Below are 14,769 nucleotides of genomic sequence, written 5' to 3' on the forward strand. Positions count from 1 at the left end.
TTATGGTCTAGAATCTGGGATCTTGGGATGCTGGAGTAAATGAGACATAGTTACTGTTCTCCATTCTAATGTAGAGGACAGGTCCAATAATCAATATCAGTATACAGTCTTAGGCATAATGGCAGAGGAACATGTAGGGCATTATGGGAGACTAGATAAGGGGTTCTAATCCCTAGCTGAAGGACACAGGGATAACTCCTACAGCAAGTAATTCCAAGTTAAATTTTTATTTATTTATTTATTTATTTAATTTATTTTTTTTTTGAGTTGGATTCTTACTCTGTCACCCAGGCTGAGTGCAGTGGCATGTTCATGACCACCCCAGCATTGATCCGCTGGACTCAGGCAATCCTTCTGCTTCAGCCTTCCAAGTAACCGGAACTACAGACGCATGATACCACACCTGGTTAATTTTTTGATTTATTATAGAGATGGGGTCTTGCCAAGTTGCCCAGGCTGGTTCGAGACCGTGGCTCAGGCAATCCTCTCACCTTGGCTTCCCAAAGTGCTGGGATTACAGGCTTGAGCCACCACACCTGGCCCTGAGTTAAATTTTTAATGGGGAGAGTTATGGCAAAATTTCTTACATGGGAGCACCACTTGTACAAGAGCATGAAAACAAAAGCAGGGTGGATTTTGAAAGGACTCACCTGCTTGTATATTAAGTTAGGAGATGATAGAAGATGTGTTTGCGGAAGTGGGTGTGGTCAGAATATGGAAGTCTTGTTTGTCATGTTAGGTTAAGTTTGAGGTGTATCCTACAAGGAATGAGGTATGGATCATAGCAGCACTGACTGGGCAGATTGTATCTCTAGATAGAACACTCTGGCCTAATACAAGAATCAGGAAGACTAATTAAATAACCATCTGTGTAGTGGTCTGAACAGCAGTCCTGAGGAATAAGCTAAAGCAAGGAGAGTTGAGATGATGAGAAGAGAGACATGAAGAACCTTTTAAGGTAAAATTGGAAGATGACGGTATTTTATTAGATGGATGCAAAGAAGAGGGAAGGAGTCAAGGTGTTCTGGTCTCTAACCTGAGAGACTGGATAGAGAGTGGTCTGAACAACAAAGCCAGAGAATACAGGAAGATTAGAGCTTTCCAGGGGGAAGAGAATGGTCTGACTTTGGGACATATTGAGTTAGCAGTGACAGTGGAATAATCAACTGGGCATGTGCTTTAGTTTTCTGGGCTGCTCTAACAAAGTGCCACAAACTGGGTGGTGTTAATAACAGTACTTTATTGTCTACAGTTCTAGAAGTCCAAAATTGAGAAATTTACAGGAACTGTTCCTTCTCTTTTTTTGAGTTGGAGTCTCACTCTGTCGCCCAGACTGGAGTGCGGTGGCTGCTATAGCCTTGACCTGCTGGGCTCCAGCGATCCTTCCGCCTCATCCTTCTGAGTAGCCGGAATTACAGGTGTACGCTACCACACCCGGCTGATTTTTGATTTATTGTAGAGATGAGGTCTCGTCAAGTTGCCCAGGCAGATCTTGAACCCGTGGGCTCAGGCAATTCACTCACCTCGGCCTCCCAAAGCATGGGATTACAGGCTGAGCCACCGAGCCCAGTCGAGGAACTGTTCCTTCTAAGGGCTGTGAAGAGCAATATGTTCTATGCTTATCTTTTATCTTCTGGCAGCCTCAGATGTTCCTTGGCTTCTAAAAGACCTTCTCTATGAGTCTTCACATCCTCTTTCTTCTGTACACATCTGTTTCTGTGTTCGAATTTCCTGATTTTGTAAGGACAGCAGTCAAATTGAATTATGGTCTACTCTAATTACCTCAATGTAAATTAATTTTCTGTGAGGATTCTAAATCTAACCAAACCTCTATACATACCTAACAGTTTACAGGATGTAAGAGAATAAAGACATATCAAATGACCATCGGAAAACAATTAGCCTAATCAGTTATGAGAGATATTCTGCATCCTGTTTTGTTGTTGCTGTTTTAAGTAATAGCTAATAAATAATGTGAGAGAGGACTATTACAAAATAAAAGAGACATGAAATCTCTAACAGTTAAGTGCCATTATAGGGATACTATTTAGATTCTCACTTAAATCAAGCAAGTATAAAGGAGATCATTTTGAAGCAACTGGGAAAATTATAATGGTTGGATATCAGATGAGGTTAATGGTTTAATGGTTATTGTTTATTTACCAAATATGCTGATGGCATCCAAGTATGTTTTTAAAAGTTCTAATGAATTAGATAGTCACCCTGAACTTTTTATAGAAGAAATGACATAATGACTGAGACTTTAAAATGCAACCGGAAATAACCATTGGCTATGGAAGCTCAAATGACCAACTAATGATCATTGTTAAAACTGGTTAATAGACTGTTACGCTTTTATTTTAGATTGTTCTATTTTTGGGGTATGTTTAAAAAATAAAATGCTAACTTCAGAAACTTAATAAGTAAAACACAGAATCCAGAAGAAGCAATTTTAAACAATCTCATAGGACAACAAAAAGTTTTGTGGCCATCAAACAGAAAGATGGTTCTCTTTTAGGTAATCAGTACTCAGAACTTGGAACACTGACGCCAGGTAGGAGTGTTGTTTACTTAAAATGTGGACATTGAACAACTGCTGACCCGGGACTTCCAGTCACTAAAATGCCTCTTCCTCAAGTGGGGAGAAATGGCCAAAACAAACAGATCTGACAATATAAACATTCTGAAAGAACATCCTGCAGAACCTGGACTTCTGACAAAAAAAAAAAAAAAAATCAAACTGAATAACAGGGCATCAAAGTCTCTCGGGCAAAGAACTTAATGATTTATACCATTTCTTTAGAGAGAATAACTGATTCAAATTACAGAGCATCTGCTCTACGCCAAACATTTTATGGACATTGAAAAAGCATATTTAAAAAGCAAAAATTCTTGTTAAGTATGTAATAAATTATCTATAGTGCAAGATCACTGATTCAAGGCATAGGCATTTTTCACTGATTTCTTCTAAGAGTTAAAAGTGCTTCCAGTGTAGCCAGTTGGTTGAACCAGAACTTACAGAGTAATTCCACGAAGTGCCATGGAAGAGATCAAAACATTCAAAGGACATGTCTCAAGAAATATACCTCTTTCTGAGAATGCTAAATGTTAAGTAGATGTGACCCTTGAGAGAAAGGGATGTGAAGGGGAGGGAAAAGAGAAGAAGAGAGGAAGAGGGGAGAAAGGAAAGGAAGGAAGGATAGAAAGAAGGAGGAAGGGAAAGAGAAGGAAGAAAATAAAAAAAGGACGTGAGGGAGGGAGGGAGAAAAAGGAAGGAAGGAAGGGAGGGAGAGAGGGAAGGAGAAAGAGATAGAGGAAAGAAGGAAGGGAGAAAGGAAGAAAAGAGATTGAGGGAAAAAATTAACAGGGCATTTATGGGCCACTTAGAAAGCCACAGCATTTCTGTGAGAAAAGTATCACACACCCAGAGCTAACCTGAATAGAGGAATCTTGGGAGCACTTCTGGCAGGTAAATTCTACTTCTTAGGCAGGGAGAGAGACTAAGGGTGTCTGTTGATTACCATAAAATTACTGGCAGATTCCAGAAGTTTTCTAGTCCATTGGATGATTTTGACCTACATGCCTCTTCTGAAGATTAAAGAAAAGGGTAGGGTTAAAAATTAAGCTTTAACACTGACATAGTGATGCCAAAGGATTTGGTGAAGGATTTATGGAGCTAAAATTGGTAAATTTGAGGAATTCAATTCTGTGTAATGTTCAGAGAAAAGTCTTCAAGGTGAAAGAAAGAAAGAATCACTTTTTATCCAAAATCAGGTTAGTCTTATTCTTTTGAGCTGCTTATTATATGAAATAACAATCAGCCAATTAATTGTCCAGAGGGGCACTTCTCTGGTAAAGATCTTATTGAATGTATTTAGCAACATGGAAAAGTGGAGGGGGCGGATATGCTTATCTTCTGAGATTTTTCACAAGGGAAAGAAAAAAAGAACATATTTTTAGAAATGAGAGTGAAATGGACATTTGTCCACAAGGACACAAGGAAGAGAAGTATATGTTGTATGTTGTAAATGCTTGTGCAGCTCTAAGTGGTGTGCTGTGTCTGTGATGCCTGTTGTGCACTGTGCGTATATGGTGTGCATGTTCCTGTGGTTTGTGTCTGTGTCTGGTTAGTGTGTGTGGTGTTTGTAGTTTGTAGATATGTATTGCATATGGTGGTATTGTATCTTGTTTGTATGTTTGGTTTGTATGCGTGTGGAGTTTATCTGTGGAGAACATGAGAAAGGTTTGTGCTGTGTGTTTATGTTGTGTATGTGTTTGTGGTATGTATGTCTGGGTGGTTTGTCTGTGTATTCTGTGCATTGTATGTGTATGATGTGGTATGTGTGTATATTGAAATAAACAGCCACCCCAGAAGAGGTTCCAGTGGGTGATAATGGTGGTTGATAAACTGCTCATTCAAAAATATTTTGCAAATCCAGTCATAGGATGTAGGTGTCTTTTGGATACCTGTTGTCATATAAACTGATATGATGAAACCTCAGTGTTGAGGTTGACCAGGGCATGTTGTGCTGAATTCTAATTGTAAAAGTTAGCCTGATGTGAGACTACATCATTCTGATTCCTTCACTTTGCTGAGATTTCTGGCATAAAATACAGACTTGGCAGCATGATTGCACTATCCATAGAAGCTGAAGATACAGGGTAGGGTGTGAGTGGGGTGTGAAGAATGATCTGTCTCTGCTTGAGTTGGGGATATTAATAACAAAAAAGATTGTTATCTTTCAGCTCTATAAGACACAGACAAAAAATAATTTAGTTTACCTTTACTCAGTCCTTGGCTGACATTCTTACTTTTTTTTTACTGCCAAAGTTTCCACCTTTAGCAATCTACTCCTGCCTGAAGGACTTCTTTTAATGTTCCTTGTAGGGCAGGACTACCAGTCATGAATTCCTTCAATTTTTGTTTGGTTAGTAGTGTTTATTTCTCTTTCACTTTGGAGTGATAATATCACTGGGTAATTCTGGGTTGGCACATTTTATTTTCTGTAGTTTTCAGGTTTTTGTGTGTTTTTTTCGTTTGTTTGTTTGTTTTTCTGAGTTGGAGTCTTACTCGGTCACCCAGACTGGATTGCAGGGGCCGCTCCCAGCCACCGCAGCCTCGACCTGCTGGGCTCCGGTGATCCTTCTGCCTCAGCCTTCCAAGTAGCCAGAATTACAGGCATGCACTACCATGCCCGGCTGATTTTTTGATTTATTGTAGAGACGAGGTCTCGCTGCTCAGGCGGGTCTCGAACCCGCAGGCTCAGGCAATTCACTCACCTCAGCCTCCCAAAGGCGCGGGATTACAGGCTGAGCTACCGAGCCCGGCTTTTTTGATGTGTTTTTAATCAACAAAAACAATCACAAAAATGAAATTTTCAAGGAAGCACGTAATGAAGTTGAATGGGCAGTGGTATGATGGAGTGTTTCCCTTTGACAAAGGTTTTAAATCAGGGAGTAGTACTGGGTGATATTTGGTTAGTAACCTCCCTACATTATACTAACATCAGTTTTTTTGAACTCACAGTGGATGCAGACTAAATCCTTCAGCAAGAAGAGAAGCAACTTCAGCTCTGTATGCAAATGGATAGCCAGGTACTTCCCAAGAAAGGTAACACTTTTTTTCAGTTCCATTATACAAGCTTTCTCCTTAAGTATGACATCACAGATGACGTGAAATTTTCCTGTGAAACACTGAAAGAGCCTTAGAAATTTTAGGAATGGAGGTGGAAAAACCAATCCTGCTATGATTTTCCATCAGAAAATCTCTCAATAAAAATATTCCATGTACCCTTTTGTTCACACGTTATTTTCATTCTGATACACTTGTCAGTTTATTATTTGATGAAAAATATCAGAAAAAAATGAATTATTTTGATTCCATTTCAAGGAGAAGGAGATAAATCTGTAAAAGAGAGTGAGGAAGGATGAATGTTCTTGAGCTATTGCATTCTTGTATCAACAGTTGTATGTTTACTGGACATTTTTTGGGAGAAGCTGTTTATTTTAGGCAGGGGAGGGTGAAGACAATAAGAAATTACTGCTATTGGCTTGGAGTTATGCTCATGTTATGGGGGACAGAATCCTAGAATAGGGGATGAAAAGAGATTATATACTTTCAATTTATGTAAAGATTTCTGGTTTATTAAATTACATTTTTCTTGTATCAATTTTAATATTTAATTATTTTTATTTTTCAAATTGTCCATTTTATCTGTGTTCAAATTTATATATACATATATTTTTTCTATATATCATGGGCTTCTGCCCTTATGCTTAGTTAGCTTTTACTTCCTTTTAGATTCTTTGGGTTTGTTAATTTGTTTAGTTTCCAACTTTTTAGTTCTTCCTTATTTTCTGATTAATTTATTCATAGATGCACATTTTGCTCTGTCTGGAAGTTTGACACGTAGTATTCTTACTGTTACTCAGTCTTAAGCACTTAAAAATTCCCTCTGGTTTTCTTTTTAACTCAAGACTTATTGAGGCATAGCTAATGGACTTCTTAGAGCAATGTGGAGAACAGAAATGAGCAAAACTTGACTGGTCACTCCTAAATGACCAAGTCATTGACCCCTTACTCTGCACAAGGTGAGGATTGCTTTACTTCACCATCTATAGATTTGTTTTTTTCCTCTTCCAGAGGTTTTCACAAAGTTTCTGTTAGACTTCCAGTTCCATTCACTTCTCTTTTGTATTTGAGAGCTGTGTTTTAAAAGGTTTAGAACAAGCCATCCTCAGTATGTGTATGTGGCTTGAAATATTTTTCAGATGAACCAAAGACACGAGTTTAGTTTGCAAATCAAAGGAAAAGCTGGCTAATAACTAAATTTTTCAAGGGCAATCTTATTTTCCCTTCTGCTCCGCTCTAAGGTTCACTCACACAGGACAAACTTTTTAGGTTGTAACCAGACAAGGTGGGGGAGGGAGGTGAGTGTCATTTATCCTTCATTAACCCAGTAAGTCTTTGGCATCCAGACATTTGGAGGAGGGTCCATTACTAGGTTTCACATTGCTAAGTCTTTGGTACTTAACTTCTGTTTTCTTCAGGACCTGGGAAGTCCAAAATCCCAAGGTCAAAGTCCACAAAAGAAAATCTGTCTTTAATGCTCAGCTTATGTTTAGAGGGGCCCATCTTCACTAAGCCTTTAGCCTGAGTATTTTATCTTTCCTGCTAGATCACCCATGCCTTTAATGAAATCATTTATTTTAAAATATATTTTATCTAATATTCTTATATTTTTACAATTAAAGTTCAGTCCAGAAAACTAACCAAATATTTATCAAATATTATTTTTTTTCCGTTAACAGTATAGCTAAAGGTTATTCCTCATTTTTTTTTTTTTTTGAGTTGGAGTCTCACTCTGTCACCCAGACTGGAGTGCAGTGGCCGCTCCCGGCCACCGCAGCCTCGACCTGCTGGGCTCCGGCGATCCTTCCACCTCAACCTTCCGAGTAGCCGGAATTACAGGCGCGTGCTACCAAGCCCGGCTGATTTTTTGATTTATTGTAGAGATGAGGTCTCGCTGCCCAGGCGGATCTCAAATCCACGGGCTCAGGCAATCCACTCACCTCAGCCTCCCAAAGGCACGGGATTACAGGCTGAGCCACCGAGCCCAGCTCTTTAACATTCTTAAAGATAAGCAATCCCAGTCAAGAATTTCCTACATTACCAAGCTAAGCTTCATTAGTATAGAGAATTAAAATCCTTCCCAGACATCCAATCCCTAAGAAAATCTACTACTGCTAGACCACTTCTCCAGAAGATGCTTAAGAAGACTTTGAACACAGAAACAAAAGAACAGTCACACCCATCACAAAAGTAAAGACAAGCACAGAGCTAACAGAGCATACAGATCATTCACAAAACTAAAAATACATGTATTGAAAAAACAAAATAAAAAAAGAAGCAAAGCAGCCCCTAAGAGATTTATGACAGGAAAAAAATCTCACATATCAATAATCAACATGAATGTGAATGAATTGAATGCATCACTAAAAAGGCATAGAGTAGCAAATTGGATAAAAAAACATGATCTGACAGTCTCCTGCCATCAGGAAACCTATCTCACTGCAAAGAACACCTACAGGCTCAAGATAAAAGACTGGAAAATGACCTTCCAGGAAAATGGAAAACAAAAAGTACAAAGGCAGCTATTCTGATATTAGACAAAACAGACTTCAAACCAATAAAAATTAAAAATTACACAGAAGGACACTGCATAATGATAACAGGCTCAATTCACCAACAAGAAATATACATTTTAAATATATATGCACCAAATGCAGGAGCAACTGGTTTTTTTTTGAGTTGGAGTCTCACTCTGTCGCCCAGACTGGAGTGCAGTGTCCGCTCCCGGCCACCGCAGCCTTGACCTGCTGGGCTCCAGCGATCCTTCCACCTCAGCCTTCCCAGTAGCTGGAATTACAGGCATGCGCTACCACACCCAGCTGATTTTTTGATTTATTGTAGAGATTAGGTCTCGCTGCCCAGGTGGGTCTCGAACCTGCGGGCTCAGGCAATCCACTTACCTTAGCCTCCCAAAGGCACAGGATTACAGGCTGAGCCACCGAGCCCAGCGCAACTCGTTTTATAAAACAATTGCTGAGTAAATGAAGAGAGGACATAGAAACTCACAAAATCATAGAGAATTCAATACCCTGCTTACAACCCTATTCAGATCATCAGGGTAAAAAACAAAACAAAACAAAACAAAAAAACAACAACAAGGAGATCAAGAACATTAACTTGACTCTTGACCAAATGGATTTAATAGACACCTGCAGAACATTCCACTCAACTACAGAGCATATATTCTACTCATTATCATATAGAACATACTCTAAGATTGATCACACTATTGGGCATGAATCAAGCATGAACAAATTTCAAAAGGTTGAAATAATGCCAAGGATCTCCTCAGATTACAGTGGAATAAAAATAAATGTTGCTGTCAACAAGATCACCCCCAGACACACAAAGATATTAAACAACATGGTGCTAAATGACTTTTGGGTCAACACAGAAATCAAGACAGAAATAAAAAGATTCCTGAAAATAGATGAAGACACATCTGGGATGCCATGAAAACAGTGATGGGAGGGAAATTTATAGCACTGTACACACACATCAAGAAAATAGAGAGATCACAAGTAAACAGCCTAATGTTACACCTAAGGGAGCTGGAAAGACAAGAACATTTAAATCCTAATTTCAGTAGAAAAATCCAGATTACCAAGATAAAGTCACAATTGCAGGATATAGAAGACAAAAATGTCATAGAATGGATAAACAAAAGTTGGTTCTTTGAGAGGATAAGATTAACAGCCCCCTAACCGGATTGATTTTTTTAAAAAAGAGAAAATCTGAATAAACACACCTTTAGAAAGGAAAAAGTCACTGTCACAACTGACCCTGAAGAAATTTAAAAGATTATCAGATATTACTGTGAACATCTGTATGCAAATAAACTAGAAAATCTAAAGCAAATGGAGGATCTCTTGGTATCACACAACCTACCAAGATTGAAACAAGAAGAAATTGAAACCCTAAACAGACCAATAAAAATCTAGGATATTGACTCAGTTATAAGAAACCTCCCTGCCAAAAAAAAGTCCTGAACCAGATGGCTTCTCAGCTAAGTTCTATAAGATATAGAAAGAAGAGCTGATACCAATCTTATTGAAAGTATTCCAGGCCATTAAGATGGAAGGAAATTTCCTTAGCTAATTTTATAAAACCAGTATCATACTGATATCTCAAACTGACAAAGACCTAACAAGGAAAGAGAATTACAGGCCAATTTCTCTGATAAACATAGATGCAAAAATTCTCAACAAGATTCTAGCAAATTGGATCCAACAACACATTTCAAGGATACCCACCACAACTAGGTGGGCTTCGTTCCTGGGATGCATGGCTGACTCAACATTTGCAAGACCGTAATTCAGCACATTAACAGTTCTAAAACCAAGACCACATGATTATCTCAATAGACACAGAAAAAAAAATTTGAAAAAATTCCTTCCTGATAAAAACCCTTGAACACCTAGGCATAGAAGGAACATTCCTTAAAATGATAAGAGCTGTATATGACAAACCTGCAGCCAACATTTTGCTTAATGGGCAGAACCTGGAAGCATTCACCCTAAGAACTGGAACAAGGCAAAGATGCCCACACTTGCCCCTCCTATTCAACATAGTACTGGAAATCCTAGCCAGAGCAATCAGGCAAGAGAAGGGAATCATGAATCCAGAGAGGAAAGCAGGAAGTTAAGTTATCCCTCTTTGCAGATGGTATAATTTTGTACCTAGAAAACCTTGGAGAGTCTGTCAAAAGCCTCCTTACCCTGATAAATGACTTTAGTAATGTCTCAGGTTACAAAATCAACCTGTAAAAGCCTGCATTTCTATACACCAACAAGCAGGCTGATAATCAAATAAAAAAGACAATCCCACTTATAATAACCAAAACAAAATGAAATATCTTTGCATCCATCTAAAAGGACATTTATAATGAGAACTACAAATTGCTGCTCAAAGAAATCAAGGATGATACAAACAAGTAGAAAAACATCCTATGCTCATGGATTGGAAGAATCAGTATGGTCAAGATGTCTATCCTATCCAAGGCAATATACAGATTCAACGCAAAAACCATCAAATTGCCAACATCATTTTTCACAGACCTAGAAACTGCAATACAGAAATTCATATGGAAGCATAAAAGAGCACAAATAACTAAAGCAGTCCTCAGAAAAAGGAACAGTGCTAGAGGTACCACACTTTCAGACTTTAAACTTTATTACAAGACTACAGTAACCAAGTCAGCATGGTACTGGTATGAGAATAGGCCCATAGACCAATGGACCAGGACAGAGAGTCTGGAAATAAAAACATGGTCCCTCAACCAACTCATCTTTGCAAAATCATCAGTAATCATCAGTGGGGAAAAAAAAAACCATATTTAGCAAATGGTGCAGGGAAAACCGGCTAGCCACATGCAGAAGAATCATCTGAAGAATCACCGTATTTTTAAAAAATAACTCAAAATGGATCAAAGAGTTAAGTGAAAAAACCTCAAACTATAAGAATCCTAGAAGAAAGCATAGGAGATGCCCTTCTGGATATCAGAGTAGGCAATGAATTCATGACCAAGTCCCCCAAAACCAATGTGATAAAAGCTAAGATAGACAGGTGGGACCTTATCAAACTGAAAAGCTTTTGCACAGCAAAATAAACCATCAAGTTAATAGAGACAACCTACAGAATGGGAAAAAATATCTGCAAGCTATGCATCTGACAAAGACCTAGCATCCAGGATCTATTAGGAACTCATGAACTGAAAGGAAAGAAAATAATAATAATTTAAAAAAAACCCAATTAAAAAATGGGCAAAGGAAATGAGCAAACACTTCTCAAAGGATGACATACAAGTAGCCAACAGACACATGAAAAAATGCTCAGCCTCACTAATCATCAGAGAAAGGCAAATCAAAACTACAGTGAGATACCACATAACTCCAGTAAGGATGGCTATCATCCACAACAGGTGCTAGTGCAGCTGGAGAGAAAAGGGGATGCTGCTACACTGTTGGTGGGAATGTAAACTACTTCAACTTCTATGGAAAACAGTGTGGTGATTTCTCAAAGAACTAAAAATTGAGCTTCCATATGATCCAGTAATCTCACTCCTGGGAATATACCTAGAGGAACATAAATTGCTCTACAAAAAAGATGCCTATGCACGCATGTTTATTGCCATGCTTTGCAATAGCAAAACCGTGGAATCAACCCACACACCCATAAACTAGATAAAGAAAATGTGGTACATGTACATGATGGAATATTATGCAGCCATAAAGAAGAACAAAATCATAAAGCAGTTACAAAAAAAGTTACAAAAGCAATAATTTGGATGCAGTTGGAGACCATCATACTAATTGAACTATCACAGAAACAGCTGAATACTGCATATTCTAACTCATAAGTGGACTCTGAACACTAGTCATATCAGCACAAGGGTGGGATCAGCAGTTGTTGGGCACTGCCAGGGGAAGGAGGAAGGGAGGAGGGAAGGGGGAACATGGCAACACAATGGGTATCTGGTCCTCTGGAGCAAGGGCCAGCTAGAAGCCCAAACTTCACCTGCCTGCATTCAACCTATTTATACAGCAAATCCTCACTTGTACCTCACAACTCTAAAATAAAATAAAATAAAAATAAGGAAGAAAATATATACATGTTATTCTATACAAATTAATTGAAAGAGAGAAACTGTATGATTATCTCAAGAGATACAGAAAGATCTCTTTATGAATTTAACATCAATTCACAATAAAAACTCTTAATTAACTATGGATCACAGTAAATAGAATTCATTCTAAGATGACTCCCAACATTTCTGTTTCCAGTTATAATCTTGGGTGGAACCATAAACACAGGATAGAGCCCATAGCCACAAGGATTATCTCCAGACCTCATAAGAAATTCAACATTTGTCTGACTGAACTTCAAAACATTTATGGATTAATTAATCTTTTCTCTTCTATCTTTTCCCTTTTGAGATGAAAATGTTTGTAATTTTATCTTATGCTGGTTCCATCATTATACAGTGAGAGAGTTAGGGTCACTTTAGGTTCCCAAGTCCAGAGAAAGAAATTATATTCTAGGATGGATTGCTGCTAGAAGACTCATCTGACCCTGTTTTAGATAATGAGAGTTTGAAATTTGTGCCATTGACATTTTGATGAGGTTTTAAAATGTGATCTGATAATGTAATAAGATGAGGGATTTGGGAGCTTGGGATGGGTGAATGTGTTTTGGATGTGGGGTAAACAAGAATTTTGGGGGGCAGTAATGAAGACTGTACTGTGGTGTGCAGAATTCTAAGATTATCCCTCAAGATTCCCGATTCTGGTATATACACACTTTCTCCCTGTTATTTAGGCAAACAGTAAGCTAGATACTACTTGGAGAGGTTTTACAGATATTATTATAAAATTATAATAAATTAGTTGATTGTAAATAGGGAAGTTATGCAGGTGGCAATGGTCTAATAGCATAAGCCATTCAAATATGGGTCTAGAGGTCAGAGACAGAGCAAAGACATTGCTGGTTTTGGAAATGGAGTGGACCATATTGATCAACTTTGTCTTTTCTTAGAACTTCATGAAAATTCCTAGAGTATATACTCTGTGGTGTCTAGCAACTTTACCTGAGAATTTTTTTGTTGCAATTCATCCAGATTTAACCAGACTGTTGAGTATATCATCAGTTTTTTCATTTTATTACTAATATGCACTGTAATAGAATACCACATTTGTTCATCCTTTCCAAACATTCTGCTCTTTTAAATAAAGTTACTATAAACATTTCTGTAGATGCCTTTTTGTAGACAAACATTTATACTTCTTTTGAAAAATGCCATTTATTGAAAAATACTTTATCCTCCTCCATTGAATTGCATCCATGTTATGGTCTGAGTAACGCTCAGCTGCTCCTCTTGATACCAATAAATCAAAGGGGCAGGGAACTGGTAGAAAGAAGTTTATTTCTGAGTTTGAATCCAGGGAGCAGAGCCAGACTCGAGGTCTTTCTAAAATGGTCCTGCTTACCCTCTAGGCTTTTATAGTTCACTTTTATAGTCCAGATTTGTTAGTACCTATAAATTAGCCACTTGACCAGCAGACCATTGTATAGAACTTGAGTTTCAGCCACATTTATCAATAGTGACATTTGTTGGTTCAGACTTCCTGGTGCCAGGTATCAGAAGTATCTCATAGCTTTTATCAGTAGGGCCTGGCAGAAGCATTAATCAAGTTTGCCATAGAGTAAATGGCCTAAGACATCATGCATTATGCAAAAGTTATACAAATCACAAAACTTATGATTACATTGATACAAGAGTTATGTAATTCACAAGGCTTATGATTACATTGATACTGTATTATTCAAACTTATAACCACTCAAAAAAAGGAGTAAAAGGAGATTTGCATCTTTCAGCGATCGGGCGTAGACTACAGGGAAGTCAAGGATCCCCTGAAGCTACTTACTGGGAATGCATAGGAGATAAGGGAAAGTGCACCTTTTATTAGCTCTCAGGAATATTGTTCAGGAATGTACAGGAGTATTTGTGCCCTTGCCATGCCCTTCTCTAGGAGCTGTGACGATATGGACAGACATTAGAGGGTGTCTTTATCATTAGAACATTCATTCAAAAATATTTGACCATATATGTATCTCTGTTTCTGGACTTCCTACTTTTTTCACTGATTAACTTGCTTGGTTTCACACCAACTGATTACTCTAGCTTGATATGACTCTTATAACCGGATAGTGAGAAAGGAGCCACCAAAATGCAGAGTGGGTCAAATTATGAGCCCTTTATTGATGCTGGTGACCGAGAGTGGACTAGTGTCCAAAGAACTCTTAGCCCCAAATGGAGTGAGTAGGGGGTATATAAAGGCAGAAATTACATAAGCTGTACAGTTTGATTAATATTTCTTGGCAATACATTCTATTATAAAGGGGTATGGATGGTTACAGGATTTGTGCAACTAGGGAGTTTCCAAGCACGGAGGGGACAGGAATGTGGGTATGCAGTGTGATTACAGGAAGGTCACATAAGGGGGTTATTTCTAGGTTAAGATGAAAGATCTGTTACAAAATGGAGTTACTTCTGTCAAGCAAGCTATTACAGGTTGTTACAGGTTTTGCAGATAGATATTTCATTCCCCCCTTTTAATTCCTCATGAGTCAATGTGTT

This window comes from Carlito syrichta, unplaced genomic scaffold (genome assembly GCF_000164805.1).
Source record: "Carlito syrichta isolate Samal-C Ts95f unplaced genomic scaffold, Tarsius_syrichta-2.0.1 Scaffold289164, whole genome shotgun sequence".
NCBI classification, from domain to species: domain Eukaryota; kingdom Metazoa; phylum Chordata; class Mammalia; order Primates; family Tarsiidae; genus Carlito; species Carlito syrichta.